We start from the raw sequence: 27,943 nt of genomic DNA on the forward strand, positions 1-27,943 counted from the left end.
CCCTGTCCTGCTTCTTTTCCAACTATGCCTCCCCTTGCCTCTTCTGTTTGGCTGAACACACCTGATCCAGGTAATCAGCAGTGGGTTGGGCAGGGATAGTTGGTGAACAAGCAGGACAGTGGTCCTCAAGGACTGGAGCTTGACACCTGTGCCGGACAGTGTGGACATAAACTCCCTATAGACACAGCTGGACAATATTTTGTATGAAGTAGTTAATTTCAAGCATAGAGTTCAGATGAGGAATGCGTCTACTTTCAATGAGGATCCATACCTGAATTAGGACCTGCTGTACCTATTGTCTTGTCCTGCTGAGTTGTAGTGTGTGTCTCCACTCTGATTAACAGTCATGATACCAAAAGCATGCCAAACCAGTTTGATAGTCCACAACTGATTCCTGTAACAAGCAACGGCCACAGCTGTTCAGATCTGCAGAGCTTGCGGTGGGTCAGACTTCTCTGGTGTCTTTGTCTGAACCATATGGCCTATGCAGAGAGACATAAAAAAAGGGAGAATACAGGAGACTGTGAGATAATTAAAGCCATGTCACACAGTCTGTGTTTGAGTATGCCAGGAGGTCTCAAAGTGCCGTTTACAGATGGTCAGGCTTATTAAGGCAGGGGATTGTGATAGCTTTTCTATCTTTTGACACTAGTCCGCTCTGCTGGCCTGTCCTCTTCTGCACTCGCCTCTCCATTATTATCCTTATGCTTGTTTCAAGAGCACTAACGATTCCCTCAAGTGTCATTATCACCCTGTGTGTCCCTCACTATCACCTCTTCCTCTAAAGAAACGGTTTCAAAACTTTGTGAAATTACCTCGATAGCAAACTCCTTGTTGTGGCCAGTAATTATGTTTTGCCCTTAAAGTGATTAACTGATGACAAAATTCCGACATGCTAGGTTCACCTTGTGATCAGGTGACAAACATTTGTACAATTATCATTTAATCAGTAGATATGAGGCAAGTAAAATAACTGACTCAAGAAAGTCGAATAAAGTAATTGTTTTTTTTTTCAATAGCCATGGTCCTCTTTATTTTTCCATTGTGCACTGCCAACATAGTTGCAGATAGCAGCACTTCTAGTTGGAAAAAAATGGGTTCCAGAGATTGAGATATTACTTTACAGTGGTATAGAAATGTCAGAGGTCCTTTGACTATTGGTACATGGATGATGACTAACTTTAAAGCCTAGTCCAAACTACTGAACATGACTTTCACTGAAATTGTCCTGTCCCACTAATATTTTTTTTAGAAAAGAGACAAAAAAAAAAAAAAGTCGCACCTACATGTTTCTTTTACAGCCCGAAACGAGATGGATTTGCAGACTTGGAGACTGGTCTGAGACATGAGATGAACAGTTTCCAATGAGAGCACAACAAGCATCTGAAAGGCAGAGAATGAGAAAAACAGCTGACATGTTACTCATGCATCATTTCATTCAATATCACGACTATTCCCTCTAGCCTAAGCAGTCAGGCTCCAAATGAAGTACTCTTGTCAGGCTATCTTCATTTGTACATCATCATGGCAATATAACAGTCTGTAAAAAGTCTTATACTGAGCAATACTGCAATTGTGAAATTTTGAAAGTATTGTAGCCTGTATTTGCTATAATGCAACTAGTTTATTATGATTTATTTAGAATTGGAGCTGGCATCAGGGGTGACCTTAGTCTTTGGAGTGAAAACTAGAACTCTCTGCCATTTTCTGCCTTGGTGACCTGCTCTTTAATGTCAAACTAGTTTGTGTTTCTGGACGCAGAAACCGTGCAGAATTGTTTTTTTTTTTTTTTTAACCTTTCATGCCGAGTGCATTGTTCGGATTCTAAAATAAGGTGGTGATTTCACAAACTTTTGGTGATGTTGGTTGTTTTGCAGTGACAAGCCGCCGCTCTGACCTCTCAACCACAAAGCCCTTATGTTTGACACCACATCTGTTTGTATCTCACCTGAGCAGTACGCCCCCCCCGTTTTCACAATACCTCGTGTACAACTAATACTATCATCTGTGCACAAAGTATACATACAAAAGGAAAAACAACTGATATAAATGGTTTCTGTACTCACAGCGAACAAAAGCAGACATTTATATACATTTTCACTGAAAACAAGGTTTTCAGATTTCTCTGTTGGTTTGATATAAAACATAATGACTACTGTAAAACACTGTTCGCAAGTCTGTGTGTAAATGTTTTTACATACTGACAGTGTGATGAAATTATACAGCTTTTTTTTAATTATCATTGTGTTCATTAACAATGTGTTAATTTTAGTGAACTCATTTTCTTCCTGTGGGATAGGTTCTGTTTTGCTGTAAATATTGTGTAAAGTGAAGGATTCTGTAAAGACAGTAAGGATATGTGAATAATTCTCACAAACACAGCTTCTTAGGATCTGAGTGTTGTAAGTTGAGTATGAGAGAGAAGCAGCATTTCTATTGTTTTTACTATTTCTTTATTTTTCTATTCTTGCCTTAACCCTTTTAGTATGTCTTTTCACTGTTTCACGACATCACTATGGACTAGACTATCCTGCGTGTATGTACAAACCTCTGATCAATGTCCCTCACATAAAGTGTCAACAGAAGCAGATTTTGGAAATCAGAATGAGCGTAGACCAGCGTCTGTTCCAGGCATCTTTGAAAACAGATGAGAAGCTTGGACAGACTATTCATTGCACTGACAAGCCATTTCTTTCCATGTTTTCTACATCTGCATCTGTATGAACTGAACTGAAAAGTCTCTACACGAGAGCCAGACAACTAGAACTATGTACACATGTAAAAAAAAAAAAAAAAAAAAATTCTAATGTTGAATATGATAATGTTGTTCTTGATTCAGTTCCTACAAAAAGCAAACCATTGTGTTTCTCCTTTATTGTCTGACTTTTTAAAAGACACAGTTTTGGACCTTCTAGATCCTGATGTGCTTGTTCATGTTTTTAATAGAAGACCACAGCGGAGGGATTCTCCAGGTCTGTTCATTGTTACTTCTCAAGATCAGAGTGGCCAACCTAATTGTACTCAAAGGGTTAAGTGTCATTTGACTTGCAGACTGTGTCGTGATAAGACTTTGCTGTAAAAAAAAAAAAAAAAAATTCTTCAGTTAATAAATATTTTAGTTGTTTACTTTATTTGCTGTATTTAGTTTTAGTGATCAGCGTGACTGGCAGTTGATCTTTCAGAGTAATGACACAAACACATGACAGACGAGTATATAATCTTGAGAAATACACAAAAAGCTCACCCATCGTGCCACACACAGGACGCTTAAACAAAAACCAACATTTATACACCCCAGAAATGAAAGCCAATCCCAGCATTAGGACATAGTCCTTGAAGAGTCTTTCATGTTTCTACTTTTATCAATCCTGCTGTTTTCTGAGTCCCTCGGGGAAAGTTTGAAAGGCTGCGTTGCACTAAAGATAAGTACATCCTTTTGATTCTTTAAAAGGAGCACTGCTGTACCACCGGAGAAGGGACAGAAATGCTTTTGAAGTTACATCATGGTGGGAAAAAAGTGAAAGCTGTACAACGTGGAACCTAATACTTTATAATTTCCTGCAGCATCATAACCAATTACACACTCAGAGCACCTGAAACTATAGATAATACACATTCACTCAAATCCAGCTATTTCCTTAACAATACTCCACATAAAACAATGATCCTCCCAAATCATTCAATAACTTAGCTGCTGACCTTTTTTAGAAACTAGTAAACACATACATTATTCATTTTAAAATCTCTTACCAAAAGGTGAATTCATAAATAGCACTTGTAGTAGTAGTAGTAGTAGTAGTAGTAGTAGTACCACCTTCTGAAACTGCACCACCTTAGTTATAATGCTAATATTGCTAGCAGTGTATTACTACATTTCAAAGACTTGTCTAATCACACTTACATACTTGATATTTTTTTAAGGAGACTTCCATCTAAACCACAAATGTCAACAGTCACAGGGTCATCACCAAAGTCAGTAGGATTTATCTTCTGGAAACCACGACTACAGGCATGAAATTTCATGGCAATCTAATCAACAGCTATGAAGACATTTAACTAAAAAAACAAAAATGTCAACCTGCTGGGGGCACCAGATGCAAAGTCAGGGAATCACCAAAGAAGGCTGGACTTGTCCTTTGTGGTCATGTCAGTCTGGACCACAGTGGTGCACTGACAGGCCCACACTGCCATACCCCAAACCATATGACAAGTTTTACTAAAAATGGCACAACATTTATAAAACACAATTCCATCTGCCTTGAATTCAGCTTCTTTACTAACTCAAGTTTACAATATTTTTGCAGTTGGTTAATTCATCTTTTTGTTGTGTAAACTTTATTCATGAGACACAGGATACAGTATCAAAATCCTGCACATGTCCAATCCTGACCTTTTGACATAGCAAGGGAAAGCTACCATAAATGGTTCCAACATAAGTTTAGGCTGTATATAGAAGTAATATAACAGAACACCTAAATGTTGGGTGTAAATATTCTCTGGTGTCATATGTGGAAACTACTAAAATGTAAAGATTAATGGTTTTAATAAGGCTCTGCAAAGATCTCTTTTTTTTGTCAAACTAGCATCTAAAGGCAGAAGAGTTGGATATCTGCTGCAGGTTTATACTCTCAGTGTATGTAATCTTAGCGCAATCTCACTGGAGAACACACACTTTTAATATTATACAGGGACTATTATGTCATCACTCCCATCGCATTTCCATGACCTCTCCAGTGAGAGTCTCTGGGAAGGGCTCAGTCAATTAACCTGGTGCCAGTCAACTGTAAAAAGCAAGTGGGCTGTTCTCTAAGCTCCGCCCGTCATGGTCATGGTGACTGGTGGCCTTGTGCCCCCTGTTCGTCCTGATTCCAGCTCCCCTCAGCCAGGGGCGGCACCATCCAAAGGTGCTTACCATTCATGGACTGGAACTGTGGAGGTCACCACAGAGGTGATGGAGTGACTCCCTCAGCAACAACTCAAATCTACTGTATGAGGTGCAGATGGGGAGGGAAAAACGGGGAGGACAAGAGGGGATACAACTAGCATCTCTGCATGAATGACTCAGCAGCAAACAACTGAAAATTGCTTTTTCAATCACCACTAATTTAACTTTAAGAGGATGTCTTACTGTTCCTGATAGATTTCTTGGTGTAGAACAACAGAAGAGAGATAGTAGTTTGACATCGGTTCAGCAAAACAAAAAGCAACTCCAGCAGTCCCCCTCCCCCACCAGCAGACAGATCGATCAATTTCTCCTTTTTCTATCGGCATTTCACAAAAACCCACAGCAGCTAGATTGAAATGCGTGTGCGACACCTCAGACCCAGAACTGATACATAAACTATGTGCATATTGCCCATGTTAATACAACAAGGATTAGGCTGCTTAAATGCCTTATTGACATCCCGACCGATCAATGGGTGTATAATTAAATAGTGCAGCTGAGCAAGTGACAAGGTGTGCCACACTAACACTATTGACCTGGGGTCAGATGGAGGAGCTAAGTGTTTATTTAACACGGTGTCGTGCCGAATGTGTGTATCTAAGCATATGTGCATAGGTTTTATGTATTTATATGACCTGGTAACCCTTTCTGCTTGTCAATTTGAGGTTAGATTGTAAATTTATGCATTATTTCTATATGTTATACCACATTTAAAGCTGTAAGAATGAATGAAACCAACTACAAATGCAAATTTCCCTAATCGATCTTCAAGCAACTGTAACGTTTTGAAACTAAGTGAACAGAATCAGGACTTTTGTTTTCTGCTAATGGCAGAAGTCTAAGTCTACTTTTAGTTAAAATCATTTTATGTATTGATGTATTGACATTCTGCTTTAGGAGAAGCCTGTACCAGCATATGAATGAACTGCCTACTTGGGCTTTTTGTTCCAGGTCTGACAGAACTTCTCTTTGTAAAGTGAAGATTCAGATTTAAAAAGGTAGATGGCTGGATCAGTGGATGTGAAAATGAATAATTTCTTACTCTAAAGAGTAAAGAGAGTTCAGCTGTGAATTTGGCTCATTATACCATGGGCTCTAAAGTCTAGTCCTTTTCTAAAACTCTTGATAAAATGCATAAACAGATAAATAAAAAATAGTCCTGATAAAAGCACTTAATAGCATGTAAAGTAGATTTTTCTTTACTTTGGTTGTTATAGTAACAAAATAAATAAAATAGAATAGTAAAGGAGTTAAAAGGATAAGGCCAGTAATTTTCTGTTATTACTTCATATGTTGCTTGGATCTGTGTTATTGCAAATTTGGTGTAAAAATGGAAAAATAAATAAATAAATTCTTAAAATTATATATATGTATTATAACACAATGCATTAATTTTATAGAAAAAGAAAGCAAGCCATGCTCAGACAAGCACTTTTATCCTTAGGTCATAAACCGTGAGCTGCTTTCTATGTGACCAGTGTAAAATTTCATTATTTGCTTTACTGCCTGGTCATTTGAGGGCAGACAAATATCAAAACACACAGAGATACACAGTCAGCACCACATCACCAACATCTTAGATATGCCTACATCATGTTAACATATGCACATATCCCGCATACACAAAGAAATAACATTTATTTGGAGTTGTGTTTTAACAAATTTGAGTTTCCGTCACTATCATTTAAGTTCTGGTTTGGTCACCAACTTTTGAGGATAACGCTATAGGTAGATCTTGCACTTTCTTCTAGTTGCCAACATTGTCACTTCCCACACTATTGCCATCATTCACTCCTACTCTATATGCAAACAACATACGTGAACATGAGTTCAAGGCCTTTCTCCAGGGCTTGCTAAAGGTCATTCTGTGTAATGTGGGAAATCAATGAAAATTGATGGAACTACAACCCTCGATCATAAAGTGAACCCTTTAAGTCCTTGAACATCAGATAACTGATTCCACAACACTTAAATATCCAGAGAAGGTTTTCTCTTCAACATAGTGAGTGTCAAGGCAGCAAGACGGTCTTCTGGGTAATCTGGTGGACTGGATCCTGATTAAAGTGCCAGCAAATGTGCCAGAAACCGGCCATCAAGGTGGTTTAAAATTCTGTGTCTGGCTAGAAATGACTGAAAGCGAAGTAAAAACCAATTAAACCATCAACCGTCAGCCTCCACCATGACCTTCACACAACCGCTCTGGCCAACACCATTAATTTTCTGTCACAACTTATTAAGCGATAACATTTATCAATTAGGCTAACAGATTTAAATTGGAGAGAGTACACAGCCCAGAGGAACAGCCATCCACAAGTGCCACGCCAGTTTAGGAAAAATACTGGACATAAATAAATTCTTGAAAAGACCTTGTATATGAGGAAGTGTCAGCAGATGCGCTTGTCTCTAATGTGCTTGTTTATCACTGTGTAGAGAGACCGCGGATAATAAGTCAAGCAGACAGCTGGCCTTTAATAAAAAAAAAAAAAAACACATGCATTCACAATCAGCTGTTCAACACCTCTAGGCGCTGTTATCCCCTCAGAGGGTGGTTATGAGAAAAGACAGGTTCCAACCCCCCGCCCCCAAAAAAAAAACATCTCTGAATCAGTTTTCATTTCCCATTTTACCTCATGTAAAATAGAAAAAAAAATTATATAACAACTAAAAATACAGCTGGAAAATTAATGTTTTTAAAGTTTGAGCTGGTGAGCTGGAGTCCATATTGGAGAAGAATATTCAGTCTTATGTAAATGCAGAACTAAACGGATGCTATATCCTGTTTGAAGATTAAGCTTATGTTACACCAGCATGACACACAGCTGCTTGAAATAAAAACAATTGCGTGACACTGAATAATTACAACTAATTATATATTCCCCCAACTCTGTGTCATACTATTTATGTGTTCTTGTGATTAATTTTCCATTGACCCCACTGTGAAATCCTTATTCTGGGCCAAGGAAAGAAACTGGGCCAAATGTGGATGATCAATAGACTTGCTATGATAACCTGACAGATTCTTATTAGACGTGACAGGCTGCCGCCTCAAGCCCTGCCATCATATTCATCTCACACATACTTTGAATATTTCGATGTGAACAAATCAGACCATGACACCATCTGAACCACATGACTGCTGAAGTCCTTCCTGAAAAGACCAATGTTTCTACGGTATGTTGGTATTAAAAAAGAGGAAATGTACAGGTGGGATTTCTGAGATCCAATGAGGCCCACATGTGATAAAAGAAACTGAACAACTGAACAGAGCTGTCATTGCCTCCTGCCCAGAGACCTTGAAGGTTCATTTAGACAGGTAGGACCTGGGTCAGTCAAGAGCGGTACCAGAGGTGCCCAGTTCAGTTCAGAGGGTTTGAGGTCAAGTAGGACTGGGACAGAGGACTGAGTCATGGCTTTGTGGAGGTTTCTTTATCATTATTGCTTTTAAATAAAGCTTGGCTAAATGGCTATGTTCACATCACACAAAATGGTCCAAATGCAAACTAGATCCCATTCATTCCTGATGATCATTCACTATGTGTCTGCTATCAGAACTGTTCATGTTCTGATCTGTTCAAAAGTTCATGTACTTATTCTAACAACTTACTCCCTCTGTGCATTCACATATCGCCTGATTGTTGGCAACTTGCAAAATTATAAAAGTAAACAAGCAGTAGAGCAACAACAGTGATGGGGTCAGGGGAGAAACCAGGACTATTCAGAATTGTTCAACTTTTATGGGAAAAACATTTTTGTTCTAGCCAAACAAAAAAAAAAAAAAGGACTATATTGAAACTGAGCACCCACAAACAAACAAACATCACACAAATTACGTTGTTGTTATTCTTCTATGGATATGCCTCACATTTCAGTAAGATCTGTGTATACATGGCACTTCAGAACAGTATTCACACAGATACACAAACATGGATGTGAACCACTAACACAAAAACACTGGACCTGACAAAACAATTGGTATTGAGCAATAAGGCCTGTAATGTGACTATAGCCTTTGTCTGTGTCTTCTGGTGTGCATACTAATTAAAACACTAAGTATTTATCCATTACAAGCACTGATGCCAGGATTATGATGCCAATAAATATAGCAGCTAGGTGTGTGCTTGGCCTGCCCGGTAAATGTGACTGGAATCGATAACATGACTCTCACTGCGTAATGAGACAGAACGAAATGTTAAGGGAACTCTGGGAGAGACATGTAATGAAGCATTGTTTGTGGGATGTGCACACGTGCTCACACGCGCACACACACACACACACACAGGTAATGAAGCATTGGAGGAGGCTGAGCCTGGCTGAGGCTGATAACATCCTGTTGTGGCTGATGGAGGACAATGGGCCGTAGAAATGGAGCCACATAGTCTGTGCACAAACCTCTAAACCCCCCCACAAACACTCATACACACGCACACACACGTGCACACACAAGGATGGATGGATGTACCTGAAAGTGGGGCTGAAAGATAACATGGAGGCCTGAAGAGGAAGAGAAGCTAGAAAATGACACTGTCCTCACTGCGCCACAGCTCCGCTTCTCAGTCTGTACTGATCATCAGCAGTGTCAAATCATGAGCCCAATGCATCCCATTAACCAATTTAATTAAATCACACATTTTCATAAGAGCAGCGCTCGGGGACTTCAGTGGGAACTGCTACATATGGACACCTTCCAGAAAGAAATGTTATGGTAGCTAAGAAATATTCCCATGGCAGCACTGCTTAGACAGCTGAATGATTTCTCTTCCTTTTGTTTTTTCTCTGATGAGCTTTGTTTGCCAAAAGATTAGTGCACTGTCTGCAGAATATTTACCACAGCACCTGTACTTTACTGATGTTAAACAGGTGTATCTGATGCTGGCAATTATTTTGAGAGAGGGTTAGCCAAGGCGGACTGGTAAAACTCCCTTTGGGCTTTCGTTTTGAACATGCTCTTGTCTTTGTGTTGTAAGTGGAGTTGCACTCCTATTCTGCTCTGCCCGTGTGAGAGCTACAAAAAAAGTTATTTTATCTGGATGAGCAGATGAAGAACACCCCCTGGAAAGTGAGATCACCTCACTTTACACTGTAGTCTAGACACAGTTCTTTCTAGCAATGAGGGTTCAGAAATGATTATGTGGTTTGTTATGTTTGAAATGGCTGTTTTGTTTGCTGGAATAATGAAATGATATTGATATGGCTCAGGCTACAGAGAAATACAAGCACTGGAAATGGCTTCTAAAAGTCAATTAACCTCAGATAGATGGGGGTTGCAATGCACTTGCTTCCAGACTATAGTCTGGAATTTGGGATCTTATGCAAAGGGAGCCTGAGGAAGAATGTCAGCTTTCCATTATGAAGAAGTCTAGCATCTATTTCCCTGATTTCACTCCATTACATTTCAAGTTTATGAAAGAAGCAAGATTTTTTTTAATTAAAAACGTGCCTCTGATATGGTTAAGAATCATTTAAGAGGAAAAAAACTGCAACAAGAGGTAAAATAGATTACAAATTTGAGTTATTGTTTGCCATGTACCAGTATATGCTGTAATTTGAAACAAAGTCTGCACAGCTTGAAAGAGATTATTCTATCAAAAACCAGGTATTCTGTTTCATGCACTGTAAATTAGCATCGCAAACTGCAAAGAAGTACCTTTGTGTCATGTTATTCTGCCAGTTTTTCACAAGAATGTTTCTAATGAGATATGTAGGTCAACACAGTAACTCTTGCACACACCCGTCACAATCTGCGGCTGCCTGGATTACAGACAGTCTGCTACCCTGAGGGAGAAGAGCTGGAGGTGGTAGCACTCCAGAGTCCCTAGGAGGCTGTCCAGTCACCCTCAAACTTTCAGTCTGAGCAATAAGTGGGCTAATACGTCATATTTCTGTTAAGATATTCTTCAATGAGAATGATAATAGGAAGCATATATATATCTATATAGATATCTATATAGATATATATATATATATCTATAGATATATACACACACACACACACACACATTTTTGCCCTGCAAATAACATGCCAACATCATGATAGTCAGTATCTTGGTCCATCAAATGCTTTCAGCTCGATTATGAGACTCGAGCGTCTAGTGCCGTGAATGAACGTACATTTTTCAGTGAACGGTGAACTGAAGGGATCGCTTTGCAACTCTAGAATATGAACGTGACACAGTATGGAGCCAATATGTGCCACATATATTCTGTCTCATTATTCAGCGTGGGCAACATGATGGATTTTGGATTATTTGCCTGATCTGAAAAAATAACTAGCAGCTATAGTAACAAGTATGCAAGTGGCAATGACTCGGGGCTGGGCATGGTGGAAGGATAATGAAAAAAGTGTTCTACTGTTTTCTATAGTTTTAGTACCATGAGGCAGAAATACTGTAATAATAATGGATCTGGGTGGAGCAGAACATGAATGTGTAAGCATTAACAAACACAGAATGTGATCGCTAAAGCACGAAGACATTGCTGCTTCTTGATCACTGAGTAGTGACACGTATGTGCGAATAATAAAACTCACACTATAGCTAGCTGTGGTGTGATTATTGCATGACTTCAGTCGGCATGAAACCTTCAGACGTCGCTGCAGGGGAGGAGGATCTAATTGATGAAAGAGGAGAGGGAGTCAGACCACAGCCTTTGACATTCACTGGCCTTTGGCTGCATTATCAGACACTCTGCAGGAGAGACCACTGAAGACAGAACATGCACGAAATTCCTGCACAAACATTTAAAAGAACATTTCCTAACCTTAGGGCAGAGACACATCAAGCCGACTGCAAAGATCTAGCAGCAGCAAAGGCCGCTGTTATTAATACCCTTGTCTGGACTGCATGACAGGAAATACCTCTCCATACTAGCAGGTGGCAATAGTCTCCATCTATAATCCAAACGGTAAAACAAACTATGTTTTAGATATACAACCTGGAAACAAGGCAGCTTTTGCTTATCATCTCACACCACTGACCTGAAACATTTTATAGCAGTTTCTACAGAAAAAATGTCTGATAAAAAATGTAAATGACAAACATTGTCCAGCCCCTGGATTTTTGGTTGTGGAAGAAAACCAGGAAGAAGCGAAGGTGAAAATTAAGGAGAAACCACAGTAAATGGGTGGAATCATGAAAACTACACAGTCTCTCTAACCAACAGCGACAGACACTGACAACACTAGCTTGGTGTATTAAAGACTTTGGGTTAAAGCTCCACGTGTCGTAGACATAAAACATGTCTGCATTACATTTTACCATAAAGATGTTTTGTCTTGTAAGCTTAGATCATGAGCAAAAAATATATATATATAAATAACATAATGTATCTACCAACATGTGTTAGGGTGTTAAAATAAAGTTATTTACATAATCAAGTATCAACGACAGTAAATACAAGGTCTTGGCAAGTTACTGATTTCTTAGTAAAAATACGTGATTTAAATAGTAAGATGAGATATATAGATAGATATTTTATTCATCCCCAAAAGGGGAAATTCAACAATAAGTATATACATAAGTACAATTATATGTCATATCAAGTTCTCTGCCATGTTATAAACCTACTGCTGTTTGAGAAAAAGATGATGATTATCAAGTTTCCTTCCATGTTCCCCTTATCCCACAGTTTTTAAAACATTAGTTAAAACACTCATGTTAAAATGCTAAACCGTAGATATTATTGATCCCTGAAAGCATCTATCACAGAGGCAATTGTGATTCCTACCTAAATTACCCCCGTGCTACCCCTTGGCCTCTAGTGGCACGCTCCAACAGCTTAGTGCGTTCGCTGCTTGATAAGTCTACTTTCAATACACAATGTCAGTTCTCTGGTGTGCCAGTGCTTAGCTCCATACACATTTGTCAGCTCCATACACATTTGTCAGCTGTATAATGGTTCCTTCAAAATGAACACAGAAGAAAGTTTTGCCCTGAATTAAACTTATTTGCATCAATTTGAATGCAGAACTATCTCATTGCCAGACTGCTCCCTGTTTATAATACATCTCCAAACAATAATTTATCTCAGCTTTCTCTGTGCGCGCACAAAGCCACACAATTATTCCCCCTTTATTGAAGTGACTGACTGACTGATTGATTGATTCTAGCGCTGCTGCTCCCACAGTGTTTAGGGTTTCCTGTTTTTTGGTTTTGCTTCTCTGTCAGCATGTGGTTCAGATATAAGCCCGTTTCTACCTCCGCTCTCGGAAATCACTCAGTAAATATCATCACATATCCTTTCTGTGGGCTCAATCCGTCTTATTGCCCCGCAATTCTTAACCACACTGGACAGAAACACAAAGACAGAAGATCGAACCCTCTACTTTGAAAGGCTGATGCTTGATGGGGTGCCTGAGCAGCCACAGATTATGTTAGTCATCTATCCAAGGAAACTGGTGACAGAACACGGCCACTAAAATATGTCACATCCTCGTCGTTTCACTATAGAAAGGAGAAATAGTCGGTTCTTAGCTGCTTTTCAGGCATGCATATTTCCCATTAATATACTGTCGTGTGAATGAATTAACTTCATGTCTGAATGAGCACCGTGGTCACTTTTCTATAAAAGACGCAACAGCAATCTTATTAGGTCGAGCCAGACAACATTTACATATATCACTTTCAACACGGCACAAGCCAGAGCCGCATGTAGTTATTTTAATCGATAGACGCACACACATGGTCATGATGCTCAAACATAATAAAATGCTATTTATAGTGCCAGTATCAATCGCGACTGCCTCGCAAATTACATGTCACTTGAGATACTGTCCAATTTCACACATACGGCAAATACGTGCGACTGAAGCTAAGAGGAACATCAATGTAAAGGTGACCTATGTCTAAGTGACAGAAAGTTGTCACCATAAAAGGTTAATGTAGTTACATATGCCAGGGTTTTGTTTTGTCTATTACATTATCTCAGTAGAACTAATGCACGTAACATGCAGCGTCTGAAACAAACGTCTGAGAACCACAAACAACAATGACATTTGTGCTGGGTAAATGCATTGTGTTATATATTTACATATGTCACAGTTTCACTTACAAAATGTGTATTTTCTGACCCTGAGCCCATAAAATCAAAGCAAAACAAGTCTTGGTGCAGCTGACTATACAGCTGTTACAAGGCTCTGCACAAAGCATTATCCTATGAGATTATTAATAAAACAAAAGACGCCTAATGACGCTTTTCAAACCTAATCCTTTTATATGCATTTTCAGAGTTTCATCTAGTCAAAAAGTGGAAAATGTTGTGCATTAATACTGAGATTGTGTAATAAAAGTAATACTTTAAATGCAATTGCTGCCGGTTTGTAATGTTCTTACATGATATCCTATATCTGGTAGCGGAGATACAACTTTCACAGCACTGTGAAAAGCTTCTGCCCTAACAAGAAAGGCTGTAAACTGTGACAATATTTGTAGGTGAAGGTGATACATGAATAGTGAAATACAGGACTATGATTAGATCTCATCCTTTTCATTTTTTAAGAACTGAAATTTTGAAATACTGATGTTTTCAATGGAGTAAATGCTTGTTGCTTTGTCATTCGCTATTAGTATAAATGAAGTAAAACAGGACCAGAAATTATGTCAATACGAGTAAGTGGTCACAAATCATACTTATTAATAACTTTCCTGTTATTATCTATCTATTAACATGTAAATATATATATATAGAGTGTTAAGCCTGTACAGAACTGCCAGCTCCTGTTGCTCACAAGGTTTAAGGTCCAAAAACAAACCTGGAACTGTAAAGAGGTTATATGCAATTTTCACCCCATGTTAATCTGCCTCAGGATTCACTGTGCTGAGAATAACAAGAACAGAAAATAAAGTGACAGGAATTTGTCTTTAACATGGTTCATAAATTAAAAAAATAAATAAATAAATAAATTAAAAATCCTATCATCAATCAACACATATTGCACCTGCTCTAAAAATACACACAATTTCAATTTGTCACCTTTGGTTTTTCTGTTATTCGTTCTAACTAAATCAATTACACTTAAATAATCTTAGTAATGTTCAGTAAAGTCAGAATAAAGGAGGGGGTGGAAATTGGTAAGATGTAAAGTTAAAACAATCAATACCAATTAATTAATTTTCTCACAGTAGATCAAGATAAAAAAAAAAAACAACACAAGACTTGAGGAGCCTTTTGCCCAGAAACTATTCTGGGATTAATATAAAATCAGCATTAACAACAGAACATGTTCCACAAAGTGATCCTTTCTGGCTTACTTTTTGTTTCAAAAATAAAGTTAAGATTTAAGTTGACAAATGTCTTAAGTAATTGACCAATTCATGCATATTAAAATTACCTTCTTGATCTACTAATTACTAACTAATCCACTAACTAATAATTCGAATCATACCTTGTTACACCACCGCATTTCTGAGAAAAGTAATAGTACAGTTCAGTGCTACTTGTTAGAGTTATTAGGCTGTGATTTCTACTTATAACATTTAATGTAAGCCTTCCTTTTATAGAGTATCTACTCTATGTTTTCTACTATGCTCTTGTCGGTCTTGTAGAAAATCTGTCTCCAAAGGGAAATGGCTGGAACATAGAATTTGATATTACCAGAGTGATGCTGAAGGCCATTTAAACCCTTTCAAATAGATTTTCTCTAATCACTGTCTTTGTGTGTATAGAAATGACTCAGGCAGTGCTACACATCAGCATAAAGAAGCCTTCTTTAAAAGAAAAGTCTCTAAAGAGTCAGTTCCCAAAACTTATCATGTCTTCAACACGTATCTATTTTATCAATTTTTCAAAATAAATAGCAACTTGGAGTCTTCTCTGATGTTCGGCGAGAGAAGGTAACACAAAAACTAAAAGTTTCAGTTTGCAGATACGTGATGCAGTGAAAACGAAGTCGACTGAGGACGTAGTTTCACTGACCCATTTAAATAAAGAGACCAAAAACACATGGCCATATGACATGCACTTGATTTGGCCTCCATTTAAAATTTTAAACAAAGTAATTAAATGCTCAAAAACGAGCATTTAAATGCCCATTAAGTTGCCAACTGCAGAATGCATTTTAAATTGTCGGTTCAAAGTGCATGCTGAATTGCCAATTGCATAGTGGATTGCAAATTGTATAAAGTGACCAAAATGCAACACAAGTAAAATCACTAAAGATGATGTGCAGTACATCAGAAAAGGAGAAAGAAAGAAGTTACAGCTCTGTGACTGGTGACCTACGTTTGCAAAGAAGAGGAAAATGAAGCAGGAAAGACACATCTCATGAAAAACTGAGCACAGCTTGTGCACCAACAAGTCACTGTTAAACCTGCCTGGGGGTGAGAGCAGAAAACAAATCTACCCCATTTGTGGGAAATCTCGAAAATATCCATATTCATGATGGTGGGGGAAAATGACGCATATCTGTATAAGAAGGCGTTCAGGACATGCAACTCTCCTCACAATGCATCGCAAAGGTAACATTTCAGTCACAATCCCAAGACGTAATAGGGCGAGATTTGACAGAAGGAAGGATGTAGACAGTGGACAGTGTCACAGCTTTGTACATGAATAATACATATTTTCAGGGTTAATCTCTCTGCCTGATACTGTAGGGTGCAGTGTGCACAACTCAGGGCACAGAGCATGTGTTTCTTTTGAGAGAGGCACGATCCAATTTCTGTTTTAAGATATTTACAGTATAGGGAAAGTGACTTGGTATACCTTTGTATTGTTGCCACTGTGTATTTGTGTGTAGGTGACGGTGTGGATACTTATATTTTGATTTTCTTTCTCCCTGTTTTTTTGTTTTATTGTCTCTTTTACTGTACCAGTACTATCATCCAAAAGTAATAGGCAAAGAAAGAAAAGGCAGAAATGAAAAACACAACTGTACAAACTGCATATTATGATACCTCAGTGTCTGTATACACACAGTATTAACATAATAATAATTTCAATAAAATAACATAGTTTGTAACTGTAATTTTCTCCTGGTCCATCAGGCAACACGTTCGGTTTCCATTTGAGATCACATGTCAATACTGAGCACCGAACCACAAACGCAGCAACAGGAGTAGAGTAAAAAATAATACACATCTATTTGTAGCCAGAAAACTGTGGCCTGAATGAGTTCAATGTCTTAGAATACAATACAATACAATAACATTAGAAAGTCAGTCATCTGAAATGGTAACACTAAAAAAAATGACCAAATGCTGTCTAGATGATTGTGTAAATGCCCACATTTTTCTGGTTTTTAACTTAAGCATCATATCTATTTTGTTCTCTGTATGTGGTGATATAAAAAAATAAAAATAAAAAAAAGACAGCCATAAATAGCACAAAAATTAGGCTTGAGGTACTGATAGCTTTAGCATTCTGACAAAAACTGATGGTGAGATTCACAGCCTTACTGTCAGAATTGATTTGATTTAGTAGCTAAAGGTTTAGCAAGCTCAGACAGTCAGGTGTCAGCTCTATTTTTTGCAATTTGCATAAACAAAGATGCCAGGACTTAGTGCATTAGTAATGGGGATCTGGTTAGCGTATGCAGAAAAAAATACAAACATGACCTATGTTCATTTCAACAACAGGTTTAGGAGTAATGAAACTTGCACCAACAAAAGCATCTAAATGAATGACGTGCACGACACATGCACCTTCACCCCAATGGATGCACCCAGGATGCACTGCTATGCTTGTAGGTAGAAAACCCAGCTTACCCAGGTCAACTGCAACTGTCCCTTTCAAAACACCACCACAGATTTTGCGTGTACAGCAGCGTGGCATCTGACAACTGACTACAATAACAAACTGTTCTCTACTTTGCTGTTGAAAGACAGAAACAAGAGGGAAAAAGATAAAAAAGGTAGCCAGACTCAAAGGGGATATAAAGGGTTACTTCAATCAAAGGACACAATATGAAAGCAAAGGAGTGATTATTCCTGCTGGGTGTTTCATAGGAAATTGAAGGTGAAATGTCCAGACCTCTTCAACAGTCAGAGAAGAGTAATAGAGACAGCCAAAGCCAACATCTTCATCTGAGATCAATGCCTTCTAATCCAGGACACATGCATGCATTAATGATCTCTTAACCTCTCACACCTTTTTCTTAGCCCCCATCCTCTTAATCTCTGACCTACTCGTTCCCTCAACACCATTTCCTGAGGTCCCTGACAAGACAGACATGAGCTGGCAACCAATGTCTTAAAACCTGCCTCCCCCACTGAAAAGTTCTCTCCTCTCCAGAGGCATTCTCTTGATAAATACCTTTTCATTTAATGATGCAATTTTGCTGAAAAGTTCAAGATCATTACCAATGAGAAAGTGAGAGGTGCATACGTTACCAGCGACTAAAAACAATGAGACTGCCAATTCGCCAATGAAAAATACGGCCAAGCTTGTTGTACAGGCTGTTGTATATTTATGGAAGCCCATTTTCCGCAGCTGATATTTGTAACTAAGATTGGGTAGCACACTGTGTTGTATCAAAAATGAAATATGAAGCCTGAAAAACAAAAAAAACTGTAGGTATTTTGAGAAAGTCATCCAGGAATATTCCATGCAGAAAAGACAGAAACTTGATGTCATCTCCTTTACTGTGATCAGATTAAAATTTTTGTTGTGCAACACTCCATCAATGGCAAACTCCTCTGAAGATGGAGATTACTTCAAGTTGAACTTCATAAATATCAGTGGTGAGGATCCTTCTACACAGAGTAGACTGTCTTAGTGAAGAGGACGATAGAGAGAAGGTGCAGCATGTTGTTTGCCTACATTAACAAAGAGTCAGGTGACGGGTCACAAAGGGTCACTCTAGCCACTGGACCTACAGATAATCCTCTGACAACCCCCTCAGTTTTGCATCTTTGAGCACACTGCACTGGTTTTACAGCCAATCGCTTTTGGTTAATTCTCACTGCTCCGATCAGTGACCTTTCCAAGCCCAACGTGCAGCCGTAAAGCTGCCTGCTACCAGCCCTCCAAACAACAAACAAGGCTAGCAAGTAGTGGGTGAGCACAGTGGATAAAGAACCTTAAAAGCTGGTGAAGACCAAAACAGAGCTGAAAGAACAGTAATTACTGGACGCATATTCCCCAGGTTGCCTGTAAGATAACTTAAAATAAATGCTAATGTTTTGTTTGTTGCATGGGTAAATACTCAACTACTTACTAGTATGTTTGCCATAGCTTTATACAGTCATAATGTGCTACTGCTGCATGTGCAGCTTTTTGTACTGCCACCAAATTACCCCAAACTATAAATTATTGCAGGATTTAGAACAAGTTGACGCTTCAACCTCTAAGGGAACCACGAGAAACATCCCAGGGGGACTATCTTACATAGTGAAATATCTGGCCACAGACTCGTACTCTCAAGGAACGAGCGCTGGTATGTGCTCAAGTCAAGACAAATGAGCTACCTCTGTGAAAATCCAGCTAACAGGATTCTCTAATGAAGCCTTGCATACCGTTGAAAGCTCATAAGTGGGCCGTGAATTAAGGTGTTTTTAGAAAAAAATAAAAGGCCATATGGAAATATGCAGCCGGAAACTGCAAGACAGCAGCCCATAACTGCATAACTGTACATCACTGCGTTATTTTCTCATTTAAATACTTTTCACATAAAAATGAAATGCTGAAATATACAATGTCACATGAAGAGAAGAAAAAAAACTTGAAAAGCATTTGGGAAATTGTAAAATTAGACAAATAGAAACCACTGCAATCATTTAATGAAGCTAAAACAACAGATTTATTTAAGTAGATATTGATTCATTAGTTTCTAAATTTCATAATCTACTCATTTACTGAGTCCAATTTTTATATTTTTAATTTTATATTCATTCGTTGAATTTAAAGGCGACACAGTGAAGCAGTAGTGAGCACTGTCAGTTCACGGATTCGAATCCCATTTGCCTTTCTGTATGGAGTCTGCATGAGTTTTCTCCAGCTTCCTCCCACAGTCTAAAAGCATGCATGGCTAGGTTAGCTGGTTAGTAGACTTTTTATTTTTATCTTATTCAGTTGTGAAGACATTTCAGAAAGAAAATACACAAGGCCCTTCGTTTTGTCTTCAGGTAGCAGTTTATAAGAGCTGTGTTTTATGTGTTGTGCATGGTGTGTGTGTGTGTAACGTCTCGCAGCTCTAACGTTTTGTTAAATAAAGAGAAGCTGCAGCCAAAAGAGTCTGGTAGTGTACAATGATAAAGCTGATTCTCAGGAATTAAATGATCTGTAAATGCATCGCACTATGGAAAATCAGTCAATAACCACAGTGTGTTGGGCTTGTTGTCCTTACACACTCTCCCCGGCCCAGGATGGTCTGACCAACTGAGATTGAACAGCTTTTAAAAACACCAAGGGCTCTGCCGACAAACGGCACACACCTCTGATGCACAAGATACTAAAATAGACTGAATATACTGCATTTTTCTATGAGGCTAAGGATCTGAGCATTCTTGGGTTTACCTCGTGACCCGTCACGCAAAAGATGTCTCAACTACAACAGCATGTTGTCCAGTGAGATTCACAGTGATACAATCTGAGACATAAGGATATTTACTTTTAAAATGTGTAACATTTCATGGGAAGACAGATAACAGTTTCCGTGATGATCATGAAAAAATTTTATAACAATGCTAATTTATAAAAGTAGCTCTCTGAATGTGGGACATTACACATCCTATATATCTCACTTGACACATTTTTAATGGCTTATAATTACATTAGTGGGAATATTTATGATACTGCTGATACAGTACACCTACTACCCACTATCAAATACATTTCTCTGTCTGTCCACTGAGGTTACCAATTAGAAAGGAGCCAAAATGTTTGACTTAAAGAGTAATACGTGTTTCCACAGTCGAATCTGTCTGCATTCTAAGAGTTAAATGAAAGTACTATGTCCTTAAACATATTTTAACGTAATAAAAGACAAACTTTCCAAAATGTTTGATACCACAAACAAATCAAAGGTCTAACCACCAGTGTGCATACTGACTAGTTAAACAGTCAATACTCTGACTTTGTGGTGAACTGACTGACCAACGTTGCCATTCACAGTGAAACATCTCTAATGTGGTTTAGAAGATCCTAAATACCATAATGCATTTCCTGAATGTACAGGTCCTAAATAAATATCCAATTAGGAAGCTCTGTCTCATCCATTGCCTTCATTGAAGAGCCAATATAAAAAAACTGACCAAACACTTAACAATCAGCCATGTTATGGCCTCACATGGGGCCTGAACAGAGCAGCCCGCATGTTACAGTATATACTTCACTGCAATTAAAAAAGAAAACACTGCCCTCACTGAGGAGGAATTGATTGGATGTAGCCAGAGTGCTCTGTAAGTCCTCTGATAGGTCACGTATTGACTGCAGGCTTTGAGCTAATTGATTGGAGGCTCAGTTGATAGATACAGTTAGAGAGATCACACTGTTCCCTTCACTAGTTTTTCTCGCTGTGACACTCTGATAAAATCCTATGGACAGCACAGCACATTACCGATGTTTTGACGCTCCACATTGCTCTTACGTGTGAATGTGAGTGCAAATTTGTGCGTCTACTTGTCTTATGCCCTGTGACACTGTCGACCTGCCCAGAGAGTATGCTGCCGCTCACCCAATGTCTGCCTGGAATAGACTCTAGCCCTTCAGCCCTGAATAATATGAGCAGTTCAGGAAACTGATGAATAAACCGATCTCTTTCATACATTTTCTCACTAAAATCTTTGTATTTTGGTGTAATGTCACATCACTGTCAAAAGGATCAAGCTAAGTCGTACATATATCACATTCACATGCTATTGTATGCTATTCCTATATTGCATTCAAGGCACTGTCCCTATACCATAGTTATGTTTCTCATATTTTATCTTTATCTTCCTCTTATCTGTTGTATTTCAGCTTGGTATTGTTTTTAATGCTGTTAATGCTTTTCTCTGCATATGTAAAGGGCTGTGAATTGCCCCTGTGTTTGAAATATACTATAGAAATAAAGCTACATTGCCCTACAGATTATCTTTATTGGTACCAAACTAGGCAGATAGTTTTGGTTTTATTGGTCCAGGTTTTTTTTTAGATCTCCATGCCTGGGATTTCAGGCTTCCCGAGTGCAGTGGAGATGAGTGATTTTGGGGGTTTTACTCTGAATGAAATATGCCACTGTTAACATTTCCCATGGGGGCCATTTATCCAGTAAAAGTATGTCTAATGAAACCTGTTCATATTGAGGTCCGTGGAATTTCCCGACTAGCCAGGACCATGTTAGTGCAAAGATGTTTTATTGAATTTCTTAAACATTCTCAATTCAAATGAAACTCCATTCACCTGAGTTGTATTCCAATGACAGCGGAAACCTCAGAATCAGATATTTTAAAACTGAGGAAACCCAAACCAAAGCTATCTGCATAGATATTGACACCGTAAAAGGTAAGAGAGGGGGAAATAGTCATTATTTGACCTGACCTGTTTAAAAAAGTCACTGTACTGTAATCGGTTTGTACAGCTGGAGGATATGCAGCTTCGTTTTACTGGCATCCTAGCTTGATTTTTTTTTTTTTTTTTTTTAACCACTAACTTATTATAGCTAGTTAATCTCTAATAAACTACAATGTTTTTATACAGTAACTGACACATGCCGTAGACAGAGCCACTGGCTATAGTAAAGGGTTGTAAAAAAGTTGCCTTATTTGACTTTTTCATCCACTGTGGTCTGAATCGTTACACCTATTAGTTTCAAGGATCTGTGTTTCCGCCACATCAACTTGGGATTAAAGAACAAAGGGAGAAATAAAAGAAAATGAGTGAACAGCACAGAGTTTAGAGGACTACACGTCACGGCAGTGAGGTCTTAAATTCTGACAAAGGAGCAGGATGTGACAGGGACCCTCTCCCAGACACAAGAGAGGTTTAATCATCTCTCATGGTTTCACACATCATCGCTCCTCACTGCAGTTTAGATAAATCACTCCTTTTAATAAAGCCTTTCTGGGAATTTGCAGACTCTCAGAGGAAATCATGATCTACGATGTCTCAGACTGTGGTAATGTCAAATATCTACATAAGTCCCTTACCAATAATACACAGGTATATTACCTTGTTGGTCACAGAAGGTCACATTGCTGATGCTTGTCACTATTTTCTGCTGAAATGAAGCCAGAAGAAAGAGATGACTGGCAGCTGCTCTGTGGCCCACGACAGGTTGAAGTCATCAGCCCAATCTGCTATACTTCCATGTAACAGCCACTGGCACAGGTACTGTTCAGGCAGTCATGACTAGAGGCAAGAAAAGATCCCGTCACATATTTACAAAATGAGGTCGTGTGTAAACTCGTATCATTTGCATTAGAACTTATTTGTTTCTCTGAATATTGTACCATCACGGCTAAAGCCGTGTGGTTAAACATGAAAACACTTTTTAAAAACAGCAAAGCATGTCGTTTAAATGTGAAATTCAAGTATTGCACACCTAATAAAAATATGCATTCTTTAAATGTCATGTCATAAAAAAGGGTATTGATGCATGCTCCCATTTCACAACAGCCAACCTCTTTCTTTCATCTCCATCCATGATAGCCCATGAATTCCTAAAAGAAATCCTGCTTTTGACTCACAGTACAATCTTTCCCACCATACATATAACCGTTTTTTTTTTGTTTGCTGAATATTCACATTCAGACTGCAATGGTAGGATGCAAAAAAGTAGCCCATATGTTCTTTATTTAACTATCACAGTTCTCCTGGGGACTCCTGAGGCATTCCCAGGCCAGATGGTTATACATAATCCCAGTATGCCTTGGTTCTGCCCTAGGATACTCTAATAGTGCTTGGAATACCTCAGGGACACCTCCATGAGACACTATCAGATGCCCAAACCACCCCAATCACGGCCATTCAGTACAAATGAGCAGCAGGTCCACTCCTAGAACCTCATCCTATCCCTGATGGTGAGCACACACACAGCAAATGGAAAAAACAAATTCTTCCTCTTTTGGATTTAATTTCACTACCTTAGTACCCAGAGCTTGTCCCAGATATGGACAGGAATTTAGTTAGTAGTAAAATTTGAGACAGCTCTCACCTGACATGCACAGGCAGGCACCACACATCCACCACTGCAGATACTGCACAGTATGCCAAGGAAAGGAGCTGCAGAGCTTTGTGTGGTCCTATGAGTTTGAACACTGGTGTGAATGTTTGCTCTCACTGAAACAGGGTTTTGGTTTGGAAAAGCCTTGCAAGAATAAGAGAAATGTCCCAGTAAAGTCTGGTGAAATAAAGCTGGAAGTCTTATTGATTTTTCTGGAGACTTAAGTCTGACCCATGTCCAAAACAATGCCCTGAGCTAAGACATTTTCAATGCATTTTTGCTTCACATCAGGTCTTAACACATAGGATGAAATGTGCATCAGGATAAATCTACCACCAGGTGATGTACTTCTCTCTCCAAGAACATTTTCCATATGGAAACCCAGTTTTTGATAAGAGAAGTGTAAATAACCTCAGACAACGCCCTGATTAAACGAAGATGGTGCTCTACAGAAGAAGGGATTTGTTCAAATTTGTACTGAAACTCTCGGTGGTTTGCACCTCACTGTGTTTGCATTCTGAAAGTTAGAAAAAGTTTTTCCTTAACACAACAAAACAAGCAAAAGCAACAGTTCAGTATGCCTGTAGTGCCCTTCTTAAAATGCATAATTCATATGGAGTCAAAAGCCACAGTGAAAAGTTACAATAACCTGACCTGGATATAATTTTTAATCATAACAATAAAGGTATTTGTTCTTATATTAAAACATAGTTAAGCTAAAACTATCTATTTATTTATTAAAAGCTGCCATTATCTTATAACTTAAAGCAAAAGGCCTTTTTAGCATCTGAAATGATCAGAGGCTAAGTCATGACTGCACTATGCTTCTGTTTTCTAGGCATGATAGGCAGTGGTTGGTTGGGAATGTATCACCTACATATATAAATAATTTATAATAATAAATAATGTAACACAAACTGTTATCACATTCACAAGTTATAAACATATTCACAGGTTAAATTGCTATCTAAAATGGGTTTGTTTACCTTTTCTCTGGCACAGTCCAATCAGTCTCCATATCGCTGTTGGATTTCTGGTGATTAAAGAAAAAATAACAACATGAGCAAATATCCATAACTGCATTTCAGATATCTAGAATTACACAAATTATAATTCACGATGCCTACAATTACATTCTGACTAGTATGAATGACCATTTGATCATTAACTTGAATAGGGAAACCACTTTAAGATACCTACAACTGAGTTTTGACTATCCACAAAGTGAGTTCCACATACGGGTCAGTGACATTTTAGAATTTCAAAATGGCAAAAAAATAAAAAATGAAATAGCAAGTTAGTTTCATCATTTCCTGTGTACATTCACATGTATATTTTCATTTCAGTATGTGCCCCTTATAAAAATATAAAAATAAAAGGCATTTTAATGCATTTAATGTTATGCACTTCTTGAAAAGGTCATTTGGCAAATACAGAGCTATTCTTCATATGATATTAAATTTAATGTCAATTATACAATTAAAATAAATAAATTAAATAATGCAAAATGCAATTGTTGATTTACAAGTAATTTATAGCCATTTATTACTTCAATACTTAAATATTGAATATTTTGGCTTTTAAGGTTAATCAATATCATCTGTCAACATTCGTTCCAAATTTTTCTACTAGAAAAGTAAAAATGCTTTGAAATCATATAGAACTTCATAATGTGTTAAGTTTCCTTCTTTATTTTCATCATTTATGTCAATTAATGCAATATTTTTTTTATACATTTCCCACAAATTTCAGTGTTTTACTGTATGACACATTTTGTTTTACCAAATGACATAGTGCAATATGCACTACATAAATCTAATGATAACATAAATATACATAAATCGAATCTGTGACACACGCTACCACACTTGGAAAAGATGAAATTAACTTAAATTGAGGAGAAAATTTTAAACTTTCCTCCAACTTCATTGGTCTTCAGGGGTTTTCTGAGTGAAGCCATCACATGTCACTTAACTAATCCCATGAGATTATAGCTCAACATGGCCTCTTATCTTTGTTTTGCCAAATGACATTTAAGGAAATAGATCTTTGCGGAACAAAAATGTTTTTAAAAGGTCTATCATACAAATACTTTTACAGGCTTATCTTGAGTCTTTAATAAAAAAATATGCCAAAGAGAAAACTAAATGATTTTTAATAATGTTTTATCATTTCACCAGCAGTTGTTTTCATTAACCTTAAGTGAGGACAGTTTTACCAAATTACATTTTAGTCCTACAATATTCTGCCAATTTTTCATACAATTATGAACAAGGATCATGAAAATTATGTGAAATTAACCCTTTTAAACAATATTAAGCCGTTTTTCTTCAAAAATAGAAAATCAGTTGCTTATGGAAGTAAAAATCCAGGCGTCCCGTCACCGACCCACATCCACAATCACATTGTGATTAGTGAAAAGTCTAATTACAGATACCTTTGATGGACTTTTGACTAGTCAGAACTCAAATTAAACATATATGTAATCTGACACATTTAAGAAATATCTTAAATATCTAAAACTAATGAAAATGTGCCTTAATTTACGGTTGTGACTAGCTAGTCACAAATACATTAAATGTGAATCTGCCCACAACTTCCGTTTCCAATGTGTTTAAAGTTTTAATATTTACTGTATAAGAAATAATTACAGTCCATCCTTCAGTGGACACACAATCATTTGCAAAGGGAAGGAAAACGTGGATTTGGCAGAAAATTTTCCAACTGGTTTCTGTTAAAACCAGAAGTTTGTAATTTATAACTGTTCAACTTTGCGCCATGAACTTGGATTCAAACACGGTTTAATGTGCTAATTTTACCGTTTACCTTCAATTCTTCTTCAAATATCCAAGGCGGCCAGACCAGGTGTTCACACCGGGACGTTTCACGCTGCCATGAGCGCAACTTCCTCCCGCCTCGTTTTTCGTGTGCGTCGCTAAATTACCGCCCCTTTCTCCGACGCTGTCTTTAGTTCCGCTCCGCTCCAAAATCAGTCCGCGACCTCAGGGTTGACCTGGTGTTGAATTAGTGTTGGTGTGAACCTTTGACAAAACCAAATATGCTCATGGCTGAGCCTAAAAATATTAACATAATATATACCTGACATCGCCAGTATCAAATAGACTTACAGTATCAAATAGCATGTGATATATGTTCTTATATTAAAACAGGCTAAAACTGTTGTTTAATAAAAGCTGCCATTATCTTATAACTTACAGTATCAAATAATACTATAAAAATAACGTTTGAACATACAGTTGGATCAAGTTGTGAGAAGGAGCAAAGTACTGTCAGTTGTTATTTCAACCTTAGTGAGACTCTGGGGAGGAAGCAAGATGCAGAGCTAATCATCCCCAACATCAACACACAGTAGACAGCTGAGTGAAAACATTTGCATCCCCCTTACTTTTTAAATGGCAAGATGAGAAAAACAAAAATTATTATTATTTTTAAATCAAAATAATATTTAAATCACATTCAGTACAAATGCTCCAATATTACATTAATTAAAAAAAATAATAAATCCTGTACTTTTTTTGCCATTTCAAAGTCAGGGAGTGCAAATTGAACCTTAGCATAATATTTAATGCACATTCAGCTAGTACGACTGTAATAACTGACAACAGAAGTAACAAATATGTAACAAATAAGTGTAAAAAAGAAAGTAATAGTAAAATAATAAAAAGGTGTGCATCTAACTTGATAAATTACTTAAAAATGTAATTAACTTTAATAAAATTCTGATGAATTCTGAGATTTGTACTAGCTGAAAGTGCATTAAATATATATAGCATTATGTTAATGAAAAAAATGTTTTATATTTTTGCTATTTCAAAATAAGGGGATGCAAATTTTTCCACTCAACTCTATTCATGTCCCTGGGTCCTCGGGGAGATGTTGTACAAGGCGAGTATGGGAAGTGA

At 37.8% G+C, this 27,943-nt stretch overlaps 1 long non-coding RNA gene across 1 annotated transcript; it reads right to left on the minus strand.

The window, feature by feature from the left end:
• LOC113138301 (uncharacterized) lies at positions 1–27,045 on the minus strand. The gene is made up of 6 exons (XR_003296436.2): positions 26,847–27,045; positions 25,007–25,053; positions 23,027–23,206; positions 1,287–1,383; positions 272–462; positions 1–146 (listed from the first exon to the last, which is right to left on the minus strand). It is a non-coding gene; the product is annotated as an uncharacterized LOC113138301 (long non-coding RNA).
• Positions 27,046–27,943: the final 898 nt, after the last annotated feature.

This window comes from Mastacembelus armatus, chromosome 3, assembly GCF_900324485.2.
Source record: "Mastacembelus armatus chromosome 3, fMasArm1.2, whole genome shotgun sequence".
Lineage (NCBI taxonomy): Eukaryota > Metazoa > Chordata > Actinopteri > Synbranchiformes > Mastacembelidae > Mastacembelus > Mastacembelus armatus.